This window comes from Dipodomys spectabilis, unplaced genomic scaffold, assembly GCF_019054845.1.
Source record: "Dipodomys spectabilis isolate Male_0828 unplaced genomic scaffold, ASM1905484v1 ptg000266l, whole genome shotgun sequence".
Lineage (NCBI taxonomy): Eukaryota > Metazoa > Chordata > Mammalia > Rodentia > Heteromyidae > Dipodomys > Dipodomys spectabilis.
Genome location: NW_024870943.1, coordinates 392901 through 417616, shown reverse-complemented (window position 1 = coordinate 417616; position 24716 = coordinate 392901). Strand labels below are relative to the sequence as shown.

General features: G+C 48.6%; 1 pseudogene; it reads right to left on the bottom strand.

Moving 5' to 3' along the window:
- Nucleotides 1-15969: 15969 nt before the first annotated feature.
- LOC122125473 overlaps nt 15970-24716 on the bottom strand; it is a 260765-nt pseudogene continuing 252018 nt past the window's right edge.

Below are 24716 nucleotides of genomic sequence, written 5' to 3'. Positions count from 1 at the left end.
AGGAAGTTAATGAGCCAGAAACTGCACCCAGACCCACCTGTACAGTCTCAGGATCCCATTCACCCATGGTGGTACCCACAGCACGGCTGTGGATGACCCTATGTGGTCATTGCTATTTTGAGCAAAGATCTTACTATGTACGCCAGGCTGGTTTGGAGTCACAATTCTTCCACATCAGTCTGCTGGGTACTGGGATTACAGGTATGCATCAGCATACCTGAATTTTGTTTTTATAGTAATAGTATCCTATTGTTTGTTCTCTCATCATCACTGTTAGCCACAAGTCTTGTGTTTAAGTGCCTGCTTTGCCAGCCATCCTCTTAGCTCCATGAGCTGGCCAGAGCTTCTGTCTTGTGCTGTGCCTCACAGCATTGATGCTGTGAGCCAGCTTCATACCTTATACGATTGCTTTGAGGGTTCAGTGAGGTCACAGGTGTGTGTGTCTTGTCTAGGTCCTGGCCCAGAGCATGCATGCATGCATGCTATGCTGCCGCTGCTACTAAGTGGAGTATGTGGTGTAGTAGCCAGTGATGGGCAGAGTGTGTGATCTTATGAGAACTCGCAAAGTGCGCTGTTTCTATTGAACTGTGTGCTCCAGGTCAGAGGAGGGCATGGTGAGTGTGCTGAACATCTGTTCCCAGCATTGTGGAGCTCCCTTGAGTCTGGGATTACTGACATTCTCCCTCCTTATGCTCTCCTCAGCTTCGCCTGAACAGCATCAAGAAGCTGTCCATCATCACCTTGGCCCTTGGAGTGGAAAGGACCCGAAGTGAACTCCTCTCCTTCCTTACAGGTGGGGAATCCTTTGCCCCAGTGCAGTGGGGGAGGGGCCTGCAGATGGCTTCTGCTTAATAAGAGAAGCCCACCGCAGGGGCCCTGGATGATGGGGTACAGAGGCTGAGGTGCAGGTAGACAAGCTTTATGTACTGCAGGACTGTGTTGAGGGGAAGGGTGAGGAAGAGAAGGGTGGAGGCAGGATGTCCTCTTGGAAGTCTGCTGGAAGGCAGCCGCAGCACTGGAGTGAGAATCCCAGCCTGAGACCTACCTTGGGCTCTTCAAGGTGGAAACAGTCATGTGACTCATACTAGAGACATGGAGAGCATTCAGTCCATTTAACACCTAAGTGTCGGCTGTGAGGACAGTCTCATCAGACAATGTTCTGCCTGCCTGGATGGAAAGAACTAGGTCGAGGGATGGGGGGAATGTAGGAACTTCAGGCCAAGAGCCACTGGGGATCCAGACACTTGGGGTCAGAGTCCCAATGGGCGTTAGGTTCCTTCTTCTCTGGACTTGTTGCCTGGGAGCCTCTCCAGTCGCATGTGGCAAGTGCCGTGTCTTTGGGAAAACGAGGTGCTGTCCACAGAGAAAGCAGAAACCTCGGCCTCATGCCTGCAGAACATGCAGGATTGGCTTTGTGAGTGATTACTGCAGCATGATTGTGGGCTAGAGCAAAATGACAGGCTGGCATCTTAAAGGACAGCAGCGTAGTGTCTTGGTTCTTTATGTGGTGCTCTGAGCCCTAGGTGCTTCTCTTCCTGTGGTGAGTCCTAGGTCAGAAAGGAACAATCCCCGAGATTGCCGGAGCCCCAGCTTGTCCTGCCTAGCCCTGAGGCCTGATACTGTGGCTGGGCTTGGCACTGTTTTCGGGTGGGAGCCAGGCAAAGGGGCCGGTGGTTGTGGGCAGGTTGGGGGAGGGACAGCCTGCAAAGTCTCTAGGAGGCAGTAGCTGAACCGAATCTGAACAGATAGAAAAGGATTTTTGGCAGAGAACAGTGCTGAGAGTGTAGGCTGTACCTGAGCAGGAAATCTGCATGCCACTGTGTTGCATAGGATGGGACTCAGTCTCCCCTCCCTGAGGGGTGTAGAGTGGCCCTGTCATGCAGTGCTCCCCCACCCACCCACAGCTCCTATCTTTTTCTCTTTGCTGGCCATATGGGAAAACTCTGGGTACTGACAGCTAGCTTGTGCATCTTGGGGCTGGGATCCCAGGGTGCAGGAGCCCCAAGAAACTGGAAGTGGCACTAAGCTCCAAGTGGTAGAGCACTAACCATGAGTAAAAGAGCTCAGGGACAGCACCCAGGCCCTGAGTTCAAGCCCTACTACTGATTTTCTGCTGCCCCACTCCCCCGAAAAAAGTCCTTATAATAAGGATCCATCTGCTTTAAAGGTTTCTCCACCAAGCACTATCAGCTGTAAGAAGTGAGTTGTTGGAATTTTAATGAAGTAGAAACAATGGGAAGGTAGATACAGTCTGGCAGGGACTTGACTAGGCAAGGTGTATGCAGTGTGCAATAATGGCTGCCATCAGGCCTGGACTCCGGTGTGACCCAGGAACAGAAGTCAGATGGCGACTGTCCTAGGCGTTAGTCAGTGGTTACTCCCAGATCTGACCAGGCATGAGGGCTTCCCCCCAAAACTTCCCCAGGACAGGACTTTCTTGGCCCTTCAGGATGCTGCTGTTTTGATCCCAATGGCCAGGCTTCTCCAGGCTGGATCTTTTGCGAGGATGGCAACCACAGTGTGGCATGTTCTACCAGCAGGAGGTGCACAAGGGGTGGGGCCCGGTGCCCCCAAGCTAAGCATGCAGGGTGTCGGGGGGAGCTGACCTCCCAGCCGGTTCATGAGCTGAGTCGCATCTTTGTGTCACAATCCATTTTTCCTGAAAGGCTTTGTCTGGAGCTTCAAGTCATCCCCCCGAGTGAGAGGTGAGTGTGTCTCATCCCTCCTTCATATTGAGCATAGTCATGAGATGCTGCTGTGAATGAAGCCAAGTGAGGAGCTGGCTGTGAGCTCTTGCCGGCAGATGTGCTTCGGGAGAACAGGAGTTGGGAGGTCCAGCCACAGTGTGGCAAGGACACAGGGGACAGGAAAGGGATTCGTACAAGATGGTGATGCAGAACCGAGGGTGTTCAGGAAGAAAGGAGGAGACAGAGATGGAAAGAGATGTCCTGAATGTGTGAACTCTCCAGAAGTAATGAGTCCAGGCAGGGCTGCATGTCAGCGTGACAACGGGAGGCTGTCCTTCCAGCCACTGCAGGGGTGTGTGAGGTGCAGAGCCTCACCTTGAGCTGAAGATGTGAGGGACAGACAGAGCCTAGGCCCAGAGTTCAAGCCACATGACCGAGCAAAGAGAACAAGAGGAAAAGCACGTGGAGCATTGCTGAGTGATGTTGGGGAGGGGAAGCTCACGGCATGGGTTGTCTTGGATTTGGATTGTGCTCAAGACAGAGGGGGCGGTGGGTGGAGGGTGGGTTGCTCCTGGGGAACGGGTGCTGACATGGGGTGGGGGCAGGGAAAGCCTGGGTCCCGTCAGAAGGCAGGGAGCTGGTGGAGGACTCATGTTGCCCCTAGGTCAGGAGGCTAAGTCCACATCCATGCTCTCCAAGGTGACACAGATGGGGAGGACCTCTGGGGACAGGAACACCAGAGGTCAGGAGAGGACCACGTGTGCGTGAGGTTAATGATGACACCAGACAGCTCCCCATGGAACCCAGAGCATGCGTGTGCTGGGTGGAATGACTTTGCACTGGATTAAGGGTGTGGGCATGGAGGGAATATGCCTGAAGGGAGTGTGGAGGGAGGGAGTGCAGGGACAGCGGGGCCTCTGGTTCAAGCCTTTCTGAGGATGGGTGGCTGTGGGAACTTCAGGATCAGGAGGAGACGCCTGGCTCAGGGCCCACAGTTCAATCAACACCCGTCATAATCGCTGGATGTCTCCTGGAGACAGGCCTGCAATCTTCTTGCTTTCCTTTTCTGTGTCAGTCCCAGGACTTGAGCTCAGGGCCTGGGGCCTGTCCCTGAGCTTTTGTGCTCAGGGCTGGTGACTGTCCCCAGCAAATCAGTGCTATTTCTGGCTTGCTGTCACCCTGATATTCATTCCTGAGAAGAAAAGGGTGGCAGTGGAAAGCCCTGGACAGGAGGCTCCTCCTCTCATTCACCACAGCAGCCCTGACCTGCACCCCAGAGGCTGTGATAAAGTGACCTCATAAAAACGGACATGAGGAGCACTGCAGGAAATGTCACAATAGCCAAGCAAGGGACTTTCTCAAGGAGCCTTCGTGTTGCAAAAACAACTTTACATTAAAAAATGTGCTTTTCAAAAGTACACTTAATGTCCTTGTTGAATTAGCAGAGAGTCTAGAGATATGTAACATAGACCGCCAAGGAAAATCAAGAGTTGTGAAAATAAATTATGTGGAAGAAATAAGCACAGACAAGACTAAGGGAGTAACTGTCAGGAAAGAGCCTTGATGTTTGTGGTCAGTGCTACACCATCAGGATTCCCTCCCTCCCTCCCTTCCTTCCTTCCTTCCTTCCTTCCTTCCTTCCTTCCTTCCTTCCTTCCTTCCTTCCTTCCTTCCTTCCTTCCTTCCTTCCTTCCTGCTGTGCTGGCTTGCCATCTCTCTTCTCTGTCTGTCTCTGTCTGTCTGTGTGTGTGTGTCCCTCATTCTCTCTTTCCCTCTTTGTGCCATTCCTGGGGCTTGAAATCTGGGCCTCTGTTGTATCCCTGGGACGATTTTGCTCAACACTAGCACTCTACCACTTCAGCCACAGCCCCACCTCCATCTTTTTTTTTTTAGTGGTTTCTTGGAGATGAGAGTTTCGGAGAGTTTTCTGCCTATACTGGTTTGAACTGTGATCCTTAGATCCCGCCTCTTCAGGAACTCAGAACACAGGCATCAACCACCAACACCCAGCTGCTATTTTCTTTCCAACTACTTTCTTCTCCAGAACAGAAAGGGCTTTAAGAATGATTTGCTTCATTGCATAGTGAACTGTTAAAGACAGAAGGAACAACAAATCAAAGACTCAAAATGGAATTAGGAATACATGTTAGGTGAGTTTAAACAGTTTATCTTAAACTTGACATGAACATCACTTAATGGAGCAGATTCTCTGGAGGAAGTTGACATGATCTAATAAGCATTATTTCAAAATCTAACATTTTCACTTTCACATACTTTTGTGGGGCAGCACAATAGAGATAGTTGAACACACACAGATATATAGCACACCAATGCACAGGTGTGGACGTGTGTGCACACATCTATCTCTCAGCAGATGACCTTTATCTAGGTGTAGAGATTGTTGAATGGCCAAGCAAAGTTCAACGTGATGCAAGCTTTGTGGTACTCAGGGGAGAACCACTTTCTTCTTCTTTGTGCAGGTGAAAAGGAAGCTGCAGGGAGAGGAGTGTCTGCTCATGAGCAGGAAAGGGCTGAGGGCTGGGAAACAGCCCATAGCAAATGCTGCCATATAGGGCAGCACAGGGCTGGGGTTGGAAATCACAAACAAGCAAATTTGATAGATGCAGGATGCAGTGTAAAAGGAGACAAAGGTGATCACCAGAAGGAGGATGCTTATGGTAGCTCTGGACTGAAGAGAGGCTCTGGTGGAAACACAGGTCCTCGGGATGTGTTTCATTCTCTGCATGTGTCTGTACAGGACAAAGAGTGTGGAACTGCTGGCCCAGAGGATGAGCCCCAGACACAGAACATCAGGCACTGAGAGCTTGGCCAAATATAGCACATCAGCAGCTGGGTCGTGATGCACAAAGGAACAATATCCATAGGTGATTAAGCTCATCATGTTCTTGTGTGCTTTGGGTCCGGTCGTGAACATGAGAAAAACAATGCTCACCAGGAGGAAGACACCCCCAACTGAAGTAGACGGTGGAGACAATGTGCTTGTGGGCTCTCCCCATCAGCCCTGCCCACCTGGAGTCCCCCTGGCTGATGATGACAGCAAGGAAGATACTCAGGGAGGAAGTGCTACTGATCGACACCCCCCTGCCCACTTGGTAAAAATAGAAGATCATTTTGCACCCCACATCATTGAAGAAATTTCTCTAGCCCCAAGACACCATGGTTTGGGGAACACCCCTACACAGAAGACTTAGGAAGTTGGCCACAATTAAGTGCCTAAGAATCAAGTCTGTGGCTCTCATCCTGTTCCCCATGAGGAAAGGAATAGACAATGGGAGAGAAGATACAAATTACCCACAAACCCAATCACAATCTGGGCTAAGAGGATCACCTCCATAGACACATGGGCATCGCCCATCCTCTCTGTTACTTGAGTTTCATCCAGAGGCTCTGGCTTGGGAAACTAACGCCTGCATGGTTCCAGGGGAATTCAGCATTCTCCATCCAGCATTCAGACCACTGGAAATACTGTGCTACTGTCTCTCATGTATTAGGAAAAATCCAATTCTATTCACCCATCGGGAAGAGGAAGATGGCATGTTCAGGGAAATTGGTGAACCTGGAGAAATGGCATTAAGGGAAGATGAGTCTGGTTCTGAGGTGAAGGCAGCTGCATTTCTCCTCTGTAGAATCAGATGTAAGATTCTAAACAAGCAAGGCCCTAGTGGCTCAAGCCTGTAATCCTAGCTACTCAGGGGCTGAGACCTTGCATTCCCAATAAAAAGCCAGCCCAAAGAAGGAAAGTCTCTGAGACTCTTTTCTCAAGTTAAGCACCAGCAAATCAGAAGTAGACCTGTGGCTCAAAGTGGTAGAGGCCTAGCCTTGAGCAAAAAGGGCTCAAGGAACATGGGCAAGCCCCAAGTTCAAGCTATCTGACTGACTAAAGAAAAAAATTTGAAACATGCGTGACAGGTTCCCGGGGTCACATGCACTTATACCTCAATACACTGGCTGCGGGTGTTGGTCCAAAGTGTCACCCTTTCTTCAGTGGGAGGGAGCCCACATTTCACAGAAGAAATACCAGGAAGATGAACCAGGTCCGTGGTGGGGATGGTGCGGGTGAAGGAGGAGGTGGATGCCAGAGATAGAGAGGGGGCAATTTTAGGTTCAAATGCCATTCTAGAGTCGCTGATGTGAACACATGGTCCCCAGCCCCTGGACAATCAGGATTCCTCCTCACTCGTCATAAACCACGACAGACTCTGTGAGGGAGAGAAAGTTAGGAACCAACAGGGCTTGGGTGTGGGGGACCTAAAACCCCAGTTCTTTTCACTGTCCTAGCCCATTCCTATCATTCCCTGTTTCTTTGTCATGTTACCCAGTTCAATCTGGAATCCCTGCTCTTAAGGTGATCCCATACCCAGAGTATGGAACCTGGGGTCTCTCCTGCAGGCTCCACCTCTCCAGTGGCAGTGAACACAAGTGCTCACCTCTTCTCTCAGGATGTGCGTGGCAGGGCGGGTCATTTCTGAGATGCACATGGGCACTTCAGAGCTTCAGAGGGCTACTTAGATAGGGGTCCAGGAGGGCGGCAGCTGTGGTCATCTCCCGCGGGAGTGGTGATTTTCCCTTCACCTGGGGTGGCAAGCCAAGTTCTCAGTAAACTTTTTCTTTTCCCCCATGTGACAATTATCAAGACACTTTTCATTTTCTCATGGGTGCTCCTCCAGGGGCAGGGGAGTGCTGCAATCACTTATCTCTCCTGGATCCCAGTAGGGGAGCTGGAGTCACTGAGGCCCAACAGGAAATGACTGTCTGTAAACAACCTCAGCGGTGTGTAAGCCATGTGTCCCCAAAGTTTCTTACCCAAAGTGTCTCTTCTCTTTTTTTCCAGTTCTGAGACTTGAACTCAGGGCTTGGGCACTGTTCCTGAGCTGCTTTTGCTCAAGGCTAGCACTCTACCATTGGCACCACAGCACCACTTCTGGCTTTTTCTATGTATGTGCTGCTGAGGAATTGAACCCAGGGCTTCGAGCATGCTAGGCAAGCACTCTACCACTGAGCCACCTTCCCAGCCCTCCTCATCTCAGTCTCATATATGCTGTTTTATCATCATATATGCTGTTAGAAAAGAAAAATGGATCCCTGTACTGATGCAATCTCAGGAGCCTGATATCAGAGAATCAAGGTTCAAAGCCAGCCTGGTGAAGAAAGTCCATGAGATTCTCATCTCCAGTTCTTATCTCCACTCTCTGGTGGTAGAGTGCCAGTCTGGAATAAAAGAGCTCAGCATCAGCATCCAGGCCCAGAGTTCAAACCCCTGGACTGGCACAAAAAAAGGAAATAGAATGAGACATTTCTGCGCATGAATATCTTTGGCAATAATGGCCATTTTTTTTTCTAAAAATATTTTCATTCCTAGAGACCCCATTTGGAGATTAGAGGTAAGCATTTCATGCATATTCCTGAAAGCACGGTGAGGAGCGATCTCTTTTCATGCCTGGTCATTAATGAGGAGCTAACTTCAATCTCTAAGTCCATACTCATTTTCATAGTTATTAGTGGTGATTTTGAAGCAGAAATTTGTCACTATGCTCAGGAGAGGATCAGTAGTGACACCTTACCCTGGGTTTCTGGTCTACCTCATTGCATGTGACTCCATTCCTCACCTCGACTGTTCTGGCCTTGCTAACAATTCCTTGGCCTCTTCTTCTCTGTTTCAAGAACATGCATTTGCCTTTCTCTGTCTGACTTCTTGCATTTTCCACAGTGATCTGTACTTGCACAAATGTGGCAGCAGATGACAGGATTTCCTTCTTGTTCCTGGCTTAGTCATAATTTGTGATGGAAATAGGCTACATCTTCTTAATGCATTCATCCACAGTTGGGCCTGTGACTCCACTGCTCTGAACCTGGACAACTTTGCTCCACATGACCATGTCCAATGTCACTTGTTGGTTGCCGACAGCAATGGTTAAATATCATCTTGACCCTGGTGTTCACTTGAAGGCACGTACAAAAAACCAGGTGCCTGGTATTGCTTTGCTATGTCTGCAGAGTTTGTTTTACTTTCTACCAGTTGACCTTGTCTTGTTTTTACTGCACTCTGTTTTTACTGAAATTTTCCTTGTTTTTCTGGTCTATTGTAACCTTATGTTACCTCTTGACTTCTAATAGTATATGTTAGGGAAAGCTAAAAATAAACGTTGCTGCAGTCTTGAACTACAGACCTCCAGACCCCATCCTTTGTTTTATGTCTTTATTTTTCTGCATCCTTGTCCCCTAATTCAGGATTCCCTTTCGTTGCCGGCAGGCTCTGGCAAGTGGCGTCCGAACAGGGACCTGAAAACCTGGGATCAAGGCAGAGGACCCCGCTAAGGTAAGAGGACGTCCAGAAACTTAAAATAGAGAGTGGGAGAGAGTACAGTCGGAAGTAAGAAATTATGGGGCAAGGTAACAGTCACACGCTATATGTGCAGGCTCTCAAGGGTATGCTTCAAGCTCGAGGACTGAAAGTTAGACATAGTCAGTTGAATGTTTCTTTCACTTTGTTGAGGAAATATGCCCGTGGTTCCTGGGGGAAGGAATCGTTAGTTTAGAAACTTAGCAAAAAAAAAAAAAAAATGGAAAAAAGGATTCAAGGACACTATGATGTTAATGGCCTGTAAGTAAAAACATTGCTGCTTTGTAATTGTCTGGTATCTGTGTAGCCTGCAGGTTCTTTATTGGGGTTGGCAAGAGGTCTTGGCAGAAACGCTATAAGACAGGCGATTGGGCTGGTGGGAGATGTCCCCCGGGTCTTCATCAGGGTAAACTATCCACTAGTGTGGACAATTGGGCCCATCTGTAGTCTGGCACTTTCTGTCTGACAGTCTACAACGCGCATTTTGTAAATGTGTTTTGTCTCAATGTTTGTGTGTATGGATTCTGGAATTCTTGTAATATTTCTTCTCTCAGATTCATCTTGATGTGAGAGCCTGGAGGAGGTTGGCTAACACTCCCTCAATATCTGTTTCTCTCTAGCTCCTTCTTTGTTATTTACACTTTGAACTGACCCCCCTTTCTACCTTTCACTGCCACCTCCTCCACCCTCTCTGGATGCAGAAGTAGGGGGGGGTGCAGGGTGAAAAACCTGGAGGATCTAACAATAACTTAAAAGAGCTGGCAGGGAGAACTCCCAGCCAGATGAGAATGAAACTGACCACCTGCAAGTGACACCAGCAAGATCTTAGCCTCGGGCCTTGGCCCAGGGGGTCTGAGTATGGGGGGAAACCTGTCAGGCTGAGAGGACGGCCACTAGGGACTTCTTTCCCTTGCCCCAAGATGACTGGGAATTCTCCTCCACTTTGGAAGACCCCTGGGTCAATGTTTGCAGGAATCTAAAAGAAAAAATCCTCCAGAGGTGAGTAGAGGGGTTCGAGTTCCTTGGTAAGTGGATTTGAATCCCACTTGTGAATGGTGGTGAGATGTTGCCCCATTCACTGAGACTTTATTTTGTCTTTGTGGCTAGTTGTTTACTTGTTTGTCTTGTTTACTTCGGTGTGTTTTCTGTTCTATGTTTTCTGAGGTAGGGATAAACTGGGGGCCCATTATCCCACAACTCAGCCTTTGGTTGTTGCCTTGTCTAGTTCTGTTTTAGAATTGGTAACAGTTTTAAATGTACGTACAACTGATTTTGGCTTTTTGCATACTGTAAGATCTATGTGTGTTTGGAATGTTTGTAAACATGTTTTAGATAAGGATTATGGGCATGCTGTAACAATCGGGTGATGTTAAGTTTAAAATTTAAAAGATTAAGAGGTTTGGACATCACCAATAAATTTAAAGAATTTTCACATTGTTTTAAATGACCTTTTAAGGATTCTTTAACTTAAAAAATTTTAAAAAATCTGGTATTCTAAAATGCATAAGGCTGTTTACACTGTAATCAAGTTATCTGGCTTAACAAAAATGTATTGGCTGTTGGAATTTAGTTCCCTTGGCTAAAATTTGGGGATAAATATTAGAAGTTTAAATATAAAAGTTTGTTTAACACTGTAAAAATCATTACCTGTTCTGTCTGTCTAAAACTGTGTATTTTGATTCAAAAACCAAGAGATAAGAAAAGGAAAAAACTTAAAAGCCAACAAAAGACCTATCTTTAGGGGTAAGGGGTACACAGGCAAAAGTGAAGTTCAGCTGGTCATACATGTTAGGATGGGCCATGGGAGGAGTCTATGCATGGTGAAAGAGGACAAGCTGGCACAAACTCATTTCATCTAACTCTAAAGAGTGAGATTAGGTGCCTGCCCATTCCATAGGCAGGTCCAAGTGGCCCAGCTTTGTTCTGTCCTTTTTCTCTACAGATAAATACTTGGGACATGATCATAAAAATTAGTGATGTGATGGTCTTATTAGTATTGCATAAACTGCCCCCTTGGACTTCAAAAGAGGGTTAAAAAATGTATTTGTATAATGTGACTTGCTTTCAATGATGTTCTACAATTAGGAAACGTTTTTAAAAGTCATAAAGGTGTTAAATCTAGCTCCTTGATACAGGGATGGGGATTGTGATTTTTGCATTAAGGAAAAATTGTCATTTGAGTTTAAAAGTTTTAATGTGGACCTGTTTTAAAACAAGCAGCCAAGAGACAATGAGTGACACTTGCCCTCAAGATTTTAAGGGATTTTTTTAATGTAACTAAAAACTAAAATATAAAAGAATAAAAGAGATTAATAGGAGGCTTAAAAATTAGGAACGGATTTTGGGATGTAAAGTTTAAAAGTAATATTGCTCTTAACATTTGCCTCAAAGTGGAATAATTAGGATTACGAAAATAATTGCTTAATTGCTATTCCAGTTTGCTCTTAGAGGTTTTTTTAAGTTTCCAACAAGCCCAGAGCAAAGCACAGAGGATTCTTACAAGTTTGTCAGATGGAACTTTGGCTCTTAATAAGTTTCAGGTAAGAGCATGCTTAAAATCTACTTCTATGTGGACCACCTTGTTGCTTTTAATTGGAGTAAAGTGGCCTTTTATAAGAATCATTAATCTGCAAACTGGTTCGAAGCCAGCCCCTGCAGAAAAAGGCCCTTCTGAGAATGTCACCATTACTCAGAAGAGTTGCTTTGGGACTCAAAGTGGCAGAGTGCTAGCCTTGAGCTGTAGAGCTGAGGGACAGCACTCAGGCCCCGAGCTCAAGTCCAGCGACCAGCTAAGAGAAATGCAAATGAGGCATTTATCCCAGTTTAGAGAAGACACTCCTGGGACAAGAGCAATGGAGGAGCATCCAGAGGAGTAAGCCACTGCTTGGATGGCAGAAATGTCAGATCCTAGAGTCATTTGTGCGTGGCCCTTCAAAAATTGGTCAGAGCCAGGAGGTCATGAGAAGATAGGTTGTAAGCATGCCTGATGTCCCTGACTATCTCCCTTGTAGGGACAGAAACTTGTTAGTAATCTGTGATAGTACTAAAAAGCTAAAGTTATAAAATGTGGGGGATGGTTTAAATCCCAACCCCTGCATGTACCAAAAGCCCTAATTGAAAGTAAATTTTGAGCTAACACCAGCTACATGAAATTTATCTGTTCAAGAAAAAAGTTTGTAAACCTGAGAGTATGTTTCTATTAACATCTGTCTAAAGGCCTGAACAGATGACTTAGGCATTGTTAGGGTCACTAGAGGTCACATTCCTAAAGATGCTATTACAAACCAGAGTGTTAAAGAAGCTACACTACTGTAGCCAAAAAAAAAAAAAAAAAAAAAAAGTCTGTGCATTTGTCAAAAGTTAAAATATTGTTCTTAATGACATCTAACCCTGGTAACCTCTTTGTAAAATAGACTAAGGTTATAGGTTCCTGGCTAGGTAGGATCAACACCACTGAGTCAGCTTGAAGAAGTTACAGAAGATGAATCTCCACCCATCATCCCCTTATTAGAACAAGGGACCAGAGTCATAAAAAAAAGTGGCAAAATAGACAGAAGAAAAATGCATGGAAAATAGTAGTACAGGCCTGAGCCCTCTATATCTGCCTAGAAAATTAGCACTATTAAAAGAACTATCTAGTTAAAAAGGTTGTCATTTTGGTAAATTGTCCTGGGCTATTGTCAAAATAGTCTTAAAAACTAGTGGGGCCACAACCTGCCAAACCTATGTATTACTTGTATCCTTAATCAGTCTGTGTAGAAATTTACAGCCCTGCAAGTGGTGTGACAGTCCATTGGAGCCACTGAGAGACCCTGCTGCGGCTGCTACAGCCTGACAGTCACCTGGAGGAAATCTACATTGTTACCCTGACCACCTCCACCGTGGAAAAAGTAGACTAAACTCCTGCCTTATTCCATCTAATGGATGCCTTAACTTTGTCCATGTTACCATATACCTACTCTAATTTTATTATGGCTACTCCTCTTGCCGGGGAGACCAGCAAACATTGCTCATTCCCTACACTGCTTTGCCACAATGGGACTTCCTAAACATATTAAAACTGATAATGGTCTGGGATATGTCGGACAAGCTTTTCAAACTTTTTGTAAATCTTACCAGATTTTTCACTCTACAGGTATTCCCTAAGACTGACAAGCCTTCATCCAAGAACAGTGAAGGCATCAACTAAGAAAACTAGAATATCATAAAAGTTTAAATTCAAATTGTCACTGGGGAATATATTAGAATATATTACAAAATTAGTCCAGGGGCTGGGAAGGTACCTCAGTGGTAAAGTGCTTTCCTTGCATGCCTGAGGCCCTAGGTTCAAATCCTCAGCACCACATAAGCAAAAAGAAAAAAGCCAGAAATGGCACTGTGGCTCAAGTGGTAGATCACTATCCTTGAGCTGAAGAGCTGAGGGACAGTGACCATTCCCAGAGATCAGGCCCAATGACCAGACCCAAAAAAGAAAAGAAAAGAAAAGAAAATTAGTCCAACACATTAGAAAAAATACAAGGAATGGATTCAGTCTTTGCATGTTGGACCCATCAGGTTTGATCCAAGATAACTTTAATCACCTAACTTCATCTGTAATCAAGCAGTATATCGATTCACTGATGGGTTAAACCAGGTGTTCAGAATTACCACCAATGCCCCTCAGACAGGTTCAAAAACTAAGAAAGGAAGAAGGCTACCAAACTCCCTCTCTTACTAAAATGAGAACAGACTAGAGACAAGATTAGACACCTATTTCCTTGAAGAGCACAGATGTAAAATATTTCATAACATACCTGCAAGTAAGATCAACAATGCATTGAAAGATCGTGCACCATGTCCATGTTGCATTCCACCCATAATTGTAAGTGTGGCTCAACAAGTCCTGGACAATTTGAAGAGTAAGACCCTAGACACCTGTGTCTCACACCAGTCATCCTAGCTACTGAGGCTGAGATCTGAGGATCACAGTTCAAAGCCAGCCTGGACAGAAAAGTCCAGGAGACTCTTCAATTCCGTACCAAAACACTGGCAGTGGCACTAAGCTCCAAGTGGCAGAGTGCTAGTCATGAGGAAAAGAGCTTAGGGACAGCACCCGGGCTCTGAGTTCAAGCCCCACTACTGATTCCCATTCCTCCCTCCAAAAGTCATTATACCAAGGATCCATCTTCTTTAAAGGTTTCTCCACCAAGGCACTATCAGCTATAAGAAGTGAGTAGTTAGGGATTTTAATGAAGTAGAAGCAATGGGAAGGTAGATACAGTCTGGCAGGGACCTAACAAGGCAAGGTGTGTGCAGTGTGCAATAGTGGCCACCATCATGCCAGGACTTGGGTGTGACCCAGATACAGAAGTCAGATGGTGCCTGTGCTAGGCGTCAGTCAATGGTTACTTCCTGATCTGACCTGGTGTGAGCCCTTCCCCCAAAAACCTCCCAAGGACTTTCTTGGCCCTTCCGGAGTCTGCTGTTTTGATTGCAATGGAAGATGATTCATCAGGCTGGTGGTTTTGAGAGGATGGCGACCACAGTGTGACTTGCTCTACCAGCAGGAAGTGCACAAGGGGTGGGGCCGGAGAAAGCAAGCTAAGGATGCAGGGTGTGGGGGTGTGTGAACCAGCCGGTTCACAGGCTGAGTAGCACCTTTGTGTCACAACCCATTTTTCCTGAAAGGCTTTGTCAGGAGCTTCAAGTCATCCCCACCCGTGAGAGGTGAGCATGTCTCATCCCTCCTACATATTGAGCATAGTCACCACGTGCTGCTGTGAATGAAGCCAAGGCAGGAGCTGGCTGTGAGCTCTGGCCAGCAGGTGTGCGGCAGGGGAACAAGAGTCAGGGGTCCGGCCACCGTGTGGCAAGCACACAGGGAACAGGAAAGGGATTTGTACAAGATGGTGGCGCAAAACTGAGGGTGCTCAGGAAGAAAGGAGACAGAAATGGAGATATACATCCTGAATGTGTGAACTCTCCAGAAGTAACGAGTCTAGACAGGGCTGCATGTCAGCATGACGATGAGTGGCTGTGCTTACAGTGGACTGCAGGGGTGCGTGGGTGGAGAGCCTAACCTTGAGCTGAAGAGCTGAAGGACAGCGCCTAGGACCAGAGTTCAAGCCCCAGGGCTGACCAAAAAAAAAAAAAAAGAAAGAAAGAGGAAAAGCATGTGGGGCATTGCTGAGCGCTGTGGGGGAGGGGAAGTGCGGGGTGTGGTTTGTCTTGGATTTGGATCTTGCTCAAGACAGAGTGTGAGGTGGGTGGAGGGTGGGGTGCTCCTGGGGACCAGGTGCTGAGAAAGGGTGGGTGGGGGCAGGGAAAGCCTGCATTCCCTTACAAGGCAGGGAGCTGGTGGAAGATGCGCGCTGTCCCTAGTTCAGGATGCTAAGTCCACATCCACGCTCTCCAAGGTGACTCAGATGGGGAGAATCTCTGAGGATGGGAACACCAGGGGTCAGGAGAGGACCAGGTGTGGATGAGGTTAATGATGACACCAGACAGCTCCCCAAAGAGACAAGAGCACACCTGTGCTGTGTAGAATGACTTTGGGCTGGATTAAGGGCATGGGGCATGGAGGGAATCTGGCTAAAGCCAGTGTGGGGGGAGGGAGTGCAGGGATGACAGGGCCTGTGGTTCAAGCCTTTCTGTGGTGGGGTGGCTATGGGAACTTCAGGATCAGGAGGAGGCACCTGGCTCAGAGCCCACAGTCAACTCAGCACCTGGCATAGTCCCTGGATGGCTCATGGAGGCAGGCCTGCCATCTGCTTGCTTTCCTTTTCTGTGCTGGTCCCAGGAATTGACCTCAGGGCCTGGGGCCTGTCCCTGAGCTTTTGTGCTCAGGGCTGGTGACTGTCCCCGTGGCATTAGTGCTACTTCTGGCTTGCTGTCATCCTGCAATTTATTCCTGAGAAGAAAAGGGTGGTGGTGGAGAGCCCAGGACCGGAGGGCCCTGACTGTCACTCAGCACAGCAGCCCTGACCTGCACCCCAGAGGCTGTGGTAAAGTGATCTCATAACAAGGGACATGAGGATCACTGCAGGAAATGTCACAATAGACAAGCAAGGGACTTTCTCAAGGAGGCTTCATGTTGTAAAAACAACTTTACATTAAAAAATGTGCTTTTCAAAAGTACACTTAATGTTGAATTAGCAGAGAGTCTAGACATATGTAACATAGACCACCAAGGAAAATAAAGAGTTGTGAAAATAAATTATGTGGAAGAAATAAGAACAGACAAGACTAAGGGAGTAACTGTCAGGCAGGACCCTTGATGTTTGTGGTCAGTGTTACACCAGCAGGACTCCCTTCCTTCCTTCTTTCCTTGCTTCCTTCCTTGCTTCCTTCCCTTCTTCCTTCTTTCTTCTTTGCTGGCTTGCCATCTCTCTTCTCTGTCTCTGTGTGTCTGTGTGTCTGTGTCCCTCATTCTCTCTTTCCTTCTTTGTGCCAGGCCTGAAGCTTGAACTCTGGGCCTCTGTTCTGTCCCTGGGATGGTTTTGCTCAAGACTAGCACTCTTCCACTTCAGCCACAGCACCACCAGCACCACCTCCATCTTTTTTTGTTTTTTAGTGATTTATTGGACATGAGAGTCTCAGAGAGTTTTCTGCCTAGACTGGATTTGAACTGTGATCCTTAGATTTCACGTGCTGAGGAACTCAGAACACAGGCATCAACCACCAACACTCAACTGCTATTTTCTTTTCTTGTTTTTTTTTTATTGTGAGAATACCCTACAGAAGAGTTACCATTATATGGGCAAGATAACGAGTACATTTCTTATCAAGCATTGTTGCATCCCTTTTGTTTCCCCTTCCCATCCCTTCCCATACACCTGCCCTCCCCCAACCCAATTCGACCCCACACCAAAGTTGTGAAGTTCATTTTTGGACATAACGATTTGTATGTCTCATTGTTGCAATGGGTCCACCTGTAGCCCTAAATGATTTGTTTTTTCCCTTCCTCTCCACAAATTATACCAACATCAAAAACAGTGAAAGCATGGTTATACCGTGGGGGAGGGACAAAGCAACATAGAAATCATCTTATAAATATGTTAGAAACAATTGCCAGCTGCTATTTTCTTTTCAACTGCTTTCTTCTGCAGAACAGAAAGGGCTTTAAGAATGATTTGCTTCATTGCATAGGGAACTATTAAAATAAGAAAAAAATCAAAAGACTCAAAATAGAATTAGGAAAACATGTTAGGTGAGTTTAATCAGTTTTTCTTGAATTTGACACCACTACCAATTAATGGGGCAGATTCTCTGAGGGAGTTGTCATGACCTAATAAGCATTATTTCAAAATCTCACATTTCCACTTTCATATAATTTTGTGGGCCAGCACAATAGAGACAGATGAACACACACACAGATATATAGCACACAAATGTGCATGTGTGGACAGGTGTGCACACCTTTATCACTCAGCAGATGACTTTTATCTAGGTGTGGAGATTGTTGAAGGGCCAAGCAAACTTTAGCAGAGATGCAAGCTTAGTGGTCCTCAGGGGAGGACCATTTTCTTCTTCTTTGTGCAGGTGAAGAGGAGGCTACAGGGAGTGGAGTGTCCTCTCATGAGCCGGAAAGGGCTGAGGGATGGGAAACAGCCCATAGCAAATGCCGCTATAAGGTACAGCACAGGGCTGGGGTTGTAAATCACAGACAAGCAAATCTGACAGATGCAGGACATGGTATAAAAGGAGACAAAGGCGCTCACCAGGAGGAGGATGCTTATGGTGGCTCTGGACTCGAGAGAGGCTCTGGTGGAGAAAATAGTCCTCGGGATGTGTTGCATTTTCTGCTTGTGTCTGTACAGGACAAAAAGCATGGAGGTGCTGGCCCACAGCATGAGCCCCAGACACAGAACATCAGGCACCGAGAGTATGTTCACGTGCAGCACATCAGCAACTGGATTGTTAAGCATGGAAGAACAGTATCCATAGGTCTTTAAGCTCGTCATGTTGTCATGCACTTTGGTTCCGGTCATGTGCATAAGAAAAACAATACTCAGGAGGAGGAAGATCCCCCAGCTGAGGTAGACTGTGGTGACAGTGTGCTTGTAGGCTCTCCCCTTCAGCCTTGCCCACCTGGAGTCCCCTTGACTGATGCTGACAGCAAGGAAGATGCTCAGGGAGCAAGTGCTAATGATGGACACCCCTCTGCCTACTCGGTAAAGATAGAAGACCATTTTGCACCCCACATCATTGAAGAAAATTCTCCAGCCCAAAGCCACCATGGTTTGGGGAACACCCCTACACAGAAGACTTAGGAAGTTGGCTACAATTAAGTGCCTAAGAATCAAGTCTGTGGCTCTCATCCTGTTGCCCATGCAGGAAAGGAATAGATAATGGGAGAGAAGAGACAAATTACCCACAAAATCAACCACAGTCTGGGCTAAGAGGATCACCCCCATAGACACATGGGCATCTGCCATCCTCTCTGTTCCTTGAATCTCATTCAGAGGCTCTGAGTTGGGAAACTGAGGCCTTCATGGTGCCAAGGGAACTCAGCATTCTCCATGCAGCATTCAGACCACTGGAAATACTGTCCTACTGTCTCTCATGTATTAGGAAAAATCCAATTCTATTCATCCATCAGGAAGAAGAAGATGGCATGTTCAGGGAAATGGGTGAACCTGGAGAAATGGCATTAAGGGAAGGTGAGTCTGGTTCTGAGGTGAAGGCAGCTGCATTTCACCACTGTAGGATCAGATCTAAGATTCTAAACAAGCAAGGCTCTAGTGGTTCAAGCCTGTAATCCTAGCTACTCAGGGGCTGAGACCTTGGATTCCCAATTCAAAGCCAGACCAGAGAAGGAAAGTCTGTGAGACTCTTCTCTCCAGTTAAGCAACAGCAAACCGGAAGTAGACCTGTGGCTCAAAGTGGTAGAGGCCTAGCCTTGAGCAAAAAGGGCTCAACAACATGGGCAAGCCCCAAGTTCAAGTTCTCTGACTGACTAAAGAAAGAAACTTGAAACATGCGTAACGCATTCCCGGGGTCACATGCACTTATACTTCAATACCCTGGCTGCGCAAGTGGGTCCCAGGTGTCACCCTCTCCTCAACATGGAGCTGAAATTTCACAGAAGAAATACCAGGAAGATGAACTAGATCTGCGGTGGGGATGGTGCAGGTGAAGGAGGAGGTGGATGACAGAGACAGAGAGGGGCAATTTTAGGTTCAAATGGGATTCTAGAGTCGCTGATGTGAACATATCTTCCCCAGCCCCTGGACAATCAGGATTCCTCCTCAGTTGTCATAAACCAGGACAGACTCTGTGAGGAAGAGGAAATGAGGAACCCACAGGGCTTGGGAGTGGAGGATGCCCTGAACCCTAATTCTTTTCACTCTCATAGCCCATTCCTATCCTTCCCTGTAGCTTTGTCGTGCATCCGGGTTCAATCCAGAATCCCTGCTCCTAAGGTGATCCCTTACACAGAGTGTGGAAACTGGGGTCTCTCCTGCAGGCTGTGCCTCTCCAGTGGCAGTGAACATAAGTGCTCGCCTCTTCTCTCAGGATGTGCATGGCAGGGTGGGTCATTTCTGAGATGCACATGGGCACTTCAGAGCTGCAGAGGCCTCTTTAGATAGGGGTCCAGGAGGGCGGCCCCTGAGGTCATCTCCCGCGGGAGCGATGATTTTCCCTTCACCTGGGGTGGCAGACCAAGTTCTCAGTAAACTTTTTCTTTTCCCCCGTGTGACAATTATCAAGACACTTTTCACTTTCATGTGGGTGCTTCTCCAGAGGGCAGGGGAGTGGTGCAGTCACTTACCTCTCCTGGATCCATGTAGGCCGGCAGGAGACACTGAGTCTCAAAGCTAGATGACTGTCTGTAAACAACCTCAGCGGTGTGTAAGCCATGTGTCTCCAAGTTTCTTACCCAAAGTGTGCCTTCTCTTTTTTTCCAGTTTTGAGACTTGAACTCTGGGCCTGGGCACTGTCCCTCAGCTCTTCAGCTCAAGGCTAGCAGTCTACCACATGAGCTACAGCACCACTTCCGGCTATTCTTTCCTGCTTCTGTGGTGCTGAGGAATAAAACCTAGGGCCTGAAGCATGCAAGGCAGGTGCTCTACCACTGAGCCACCATCCCAGACCTTATGATTATATTTCTATCCACTGTTCTGGGTTTGCTTTTATATTGTGCTTCATCGTTGATTGCATTTGAGACACCTGTTTTCATGCCAGGCCTGCACAGTTGTAAATTCCCTGAGCTTTTGCTGCATCCCAGAGTTTCTGGAAAGTTGTGGTATGGTTTTGATTCTTGAATTTGTAAACTTGTTCCTTCGTTTGATCCTTAAGTCTTATGCCTGACGTTGGGCTCGATAGTATATCACTTGATGAGAAGGGTCTTAAGCCAACATTCTAACTTGGCCTGGACTTACGGGTCCATGGCATCCAGTAGTACTAGTTCATGAAACCAGGGCAGCAGTAGGCATCTGTGTGCTGGCTCGCTGTCAGTCAGCAGAGGGTGACGGTCTTTATCTCATCAGCCTAACTTGGGTTTGATGTCTCCCCTGCTCTCGTGGAACAAGCAACTGGGGCTCCCTTTCAGGTCACTTCCCATTTGCTTGGGACAGTTTTCCACCCAGAACTTTCAGTTTTCAGTTTGGCTGGTGAAGTGTCATCTCACTGCAGTGTTGGTTTATAACTGGGCCGGGCCAGCTCTCCCTCCTGGCTGAGAGGCACAGGGTAGAGCCGGGTCACTGCTTTATAGTTCGGGCAGGTGTATACAGTTCCAGACAATACTGCCAGCTTTATGTTGTATATCAATTCCCCACTAACAAATAGCTCCAAATTTTTCATATGCTATCTATTGCCATCTACTCCTTTCTATCTCGTATATTTGTCTGTTCTGCTAAAAAACAACTTTCCAAAGCCTGGCACTTGCAGGAAAATGGATGGAACTGGAATTCATCATACATCTTGGGAAGGAAAACAACCCAGACAAGAAATGTAAATATGTTTTTCTCAGGTAGAATCCAGACTTTAAAAGACACAAACCTAGACAGGTGCCGGTGGCTCACTCCTGTCATCCTCGCTACTCAGAAGGCTGAGATATGAGGATCATGGATCAAAACCAGCCAGGGCAGGAAAGTCCATGAGACTCTTATCTCCAATAAACCACCAGAAAACCAGAAGTGAGGCTGTGGCTCAGGTGGTAGAGTGCTCGCCCTCAGCTGACGAGCTGAGGCACAGCAGCCAGGAACAGAGTTCAATCCACAATCCACATGGGTAACCAAAAACAAAAAAGATATAAAGCTGTAAAGGAGACTCACACTGATGTCCTCTACCACAGGGGCCTTGGGCATGCTTGCAGTACCCAGTGGGAAACCCAGGTTTTGAGACAATGCTATGCGCTCATCAAAAAACATAGATGATTTTCCCAGGGCCCGGGTGTGGCTCAGTGAATAGTCAGAGGACTTGAGCAGTAGGAGGATGTGAATAGTAGGAGGATGTGAACAGTAGGCACTTTGCAGGCAGCCTGGGTCTTTGGCCAGCTCTGCCACAGCAGGCAGCATGCCTAGGGGTCAGGACACTCAGTGTGAGTGTTTAAGACTAAGTCTCCTCACAGAAAAGGGCAGAGACCAAGTCCCCAGGACACTCTCCCCAACCCCCACTAAGACCTGAGGGCCAACTGTTTCTATACCTTTATTTCTTTGTAAAAAGAAGGAAAAGGGGAATAAAATATAAACAGTACAGTAGACACAAATAAACCACCGTGGTGGGGGGTTGGGGGAGGGAAGGGGAGGGCGGTGGGAGGGAAGTATGGATGGGGTCCCCATCTCAGCAACAAGAGGCAGTGACCCAGATGCTCTCATCTCTCCCTACAGGGCAGGAGTGGCACCTTCCTCCTGGCATCCCAGCTGTGTGTCCCTCAGCCTTTGGGAGGGAGCCGGGCGCCGTCTCCCCAGTGGGCTCAAGGAACGTGAGTGGGGCCAGGTTTGGGATCAGGCCATGCACAGGGAGGGCTGTCAGGGACTCACTGTCTCCTTGAGGGGGGAGCTCAGGGAGGGTTGAGCAGAGGGTTGGCCGGAGGCCAGGCACTGAAGGCCCAAGCACTGGCTCTTCTTCCAGCATCAGGCAAGAGACAGAACTGGAGGAACAGGAATGGGCCGGCTCAGAAGCCCAGCCTCGTCCTCTTGTGTCCCTGCCAAGGCCCCACCACCCTCTCCCCATCCACCTGCCTCTCTGGTCCCCAGCCCCTGCCTGGGCACTGCCACCCTCTGGCACTCCTGGGCCCCTGCCCGGGCACCACCACCCCTCCCACCTGTCACTCCCCGCCCACCCCCAGCCCGCACCAGTCAGGGCCTCCTGGGCAAAGTCCTGGTCCTGGGTCAGCTTCTCCAGGACCGGCTTGACCTCGCTCTGCAGGGTGCTGGAAGCAGAGGGGAAAGGGCTGGAGCATGAAGCTGATGGGGCCCACAGCTGTGAACTCAGCTCAGGCCTAGCCAATCCCTGCTGAATTACAACTTGCCTCTCCAGATGGCTAGCGATGCTGAGCCACCCATCACCTACCTTCCCTTCACACCCCCCTCCCCAGAAGGCTCGCCACTGCCACTGCTGACTCCTCAGTCTACAGTGAAGCTGACACTGGGAGGAAACAGCAGGGAGCAGTGGCAGCTGAACACACTGGTGCACATCTGGAATCCCAGCCACTGAGGAAGCCCTAGCAATAGCTGGGCGTGGTGGCACCTGTTATCCTAGCGGTATGAGCAGCATGCACAGACCAGGCAGCCTGGGCCTACACATGCATTCTGTGAAATATAACAAAGGCAAAAAAGCACTGGGGGCATGGCTCATGTGGCAGAATGCTTGCCTAGCGAGGTCAACCCTCAGTATCACCACAAAGGAAGAAACAGTGTAGCTGGAGAGGAGTATAAGAACAGCGATGGGCCCCATCTTCTGCAGGGACTTGGCCACATTGAAGCAGACTTTGGTGTCAGGGTCCCTTGCTATTCCCACAACGGTGGCCAGCATGTGCTTGGTGATGATGTCCTGCCTGCACACCTCTGACAGAACCTGGCCAAGCACAGGCACACGATCAGTACAGTCAGTGCCTGGCACATGGGCCCGGGTGTCAAGGCGGCGAGAACCCTCACCAGCATCCAAAAGGCACACACAACTGACACCACCTCCCCGCGACTACGATTTACAATGAGATCAACTCTGAACACGCAGCCAACAGTGTGCCTCACACAAGGTCACCCACACCCAGGCCAAGGGTGCCAGAGGCCTGGAGTCCGCCCAGCTCCAGATGTGTACCGCTGGCCCTGGCCTCCGGCCTCTCCACTCCCAAACTTGGTGTCACAGCTTGGCTGTGGGTGCCTCTCCCCTGCCAATCCGGCTCCTGGGCGCAGTTGGGGCGCGGGCCACACTCACGTTTATGCAGAAGTGGGTGGTCATAAGATGCAGATATTTGGGGTATCCGGACATGGCCAGCACCTTGAGGATGATGGTGGTATGTGCCCACTTCTTCCCGAACTTCTCCACCAGCTTCTTGAGGTTTCTGGTGGCTGCCTCATAGATGGCATAGACTGCAAGGGGGACAGGAAGGCCATGGGGGAGTTTTAGAGTGGGTCAGGGCTCAGCACCAGCCTCCCACAAGGTTCCAACAGCAGGCGGCACTACACAGACAGAACAGTGGCGAGGCCCCGCCCACTGGCTGCCAGCTCCTTGTGGCAGGACTCACCATGGTCCACCAGCCATGCCATGCACAATGAGTTGAGTTTCTCATCAAAGAATTCTATTCCCTGCCAGAGGAGAGAGGTGGTGAGGGCTCTGAGGGTGAGGGAGGCTGGCCAGTCTCCTCTCCCCTCCCCGCCCTACCTGGCATGCCCTGGATCATGCACCAGCTACCTAGCCAGCAGGGGCATGTACTCAATGATGGCCAACCACAGGCACCACTTGGCGTCCTCGGCTAAATCCACGATGGCTGGCAGAAGCGACTGGGACAGCTGCCAGATGGCGAAAATCTTCACATAGTCCAGGTTGGAGATGATGTTCAGCTGCACCTCTGGGCACTGCAGAGGATGGGGCTCCAGTGATGCCTGGCCCAAGGCGGAGCAGAATGGGGGGAGGGGTGTGCCACCCCACAGCAACACCCTACAGACCTGCCATCTCCCCAAGGTCACTGCCCCAGCCCCAAACTGGCCCTGGCGATACCTGCTGGACTCTGCGATGGCAATCGATCACCTGGGTGGGGGACTCGGGGAGGGAATACTCACCTGTCCCTCAGCTGGGCCAGGAAGAGTGGCAGGAGGTGATCAATGGTGTTGTCTTTGCCCAGAAGGGGAGAGAGGCCGATGATGACAGAGGCCAGGGCAGACTTCACGTGCTGGTTGGCATCTGACACCAGTTCCTGGGAGGGAGAGGAGAGGGAGGCCCTGGGGGACCAGCCTCAGCCTCCTCTGCACATGATTGGCAGGGGGCATGGGGGCGGGCTGCAGGGGTCCTGTCTCCATCTCTTTGGCTGAAGCCTGTGACCCAAGTGCCTGGTCCGTTTCCACAGCCTGTTCTGTGCCCTCTTTAATGCCCAGCTGACTCCCTCCCTCAATCCAGTTACCTTGACGCACAGCAAGATCTGGGTCATGATCAAGTTCTCCCAACAATCTACAGAGAGGTTCTCGCAGAACTCTGCGGGACAGGGTGGGGGATGAGATGGTGCCGGCTGCACCTCCAACCTGAGC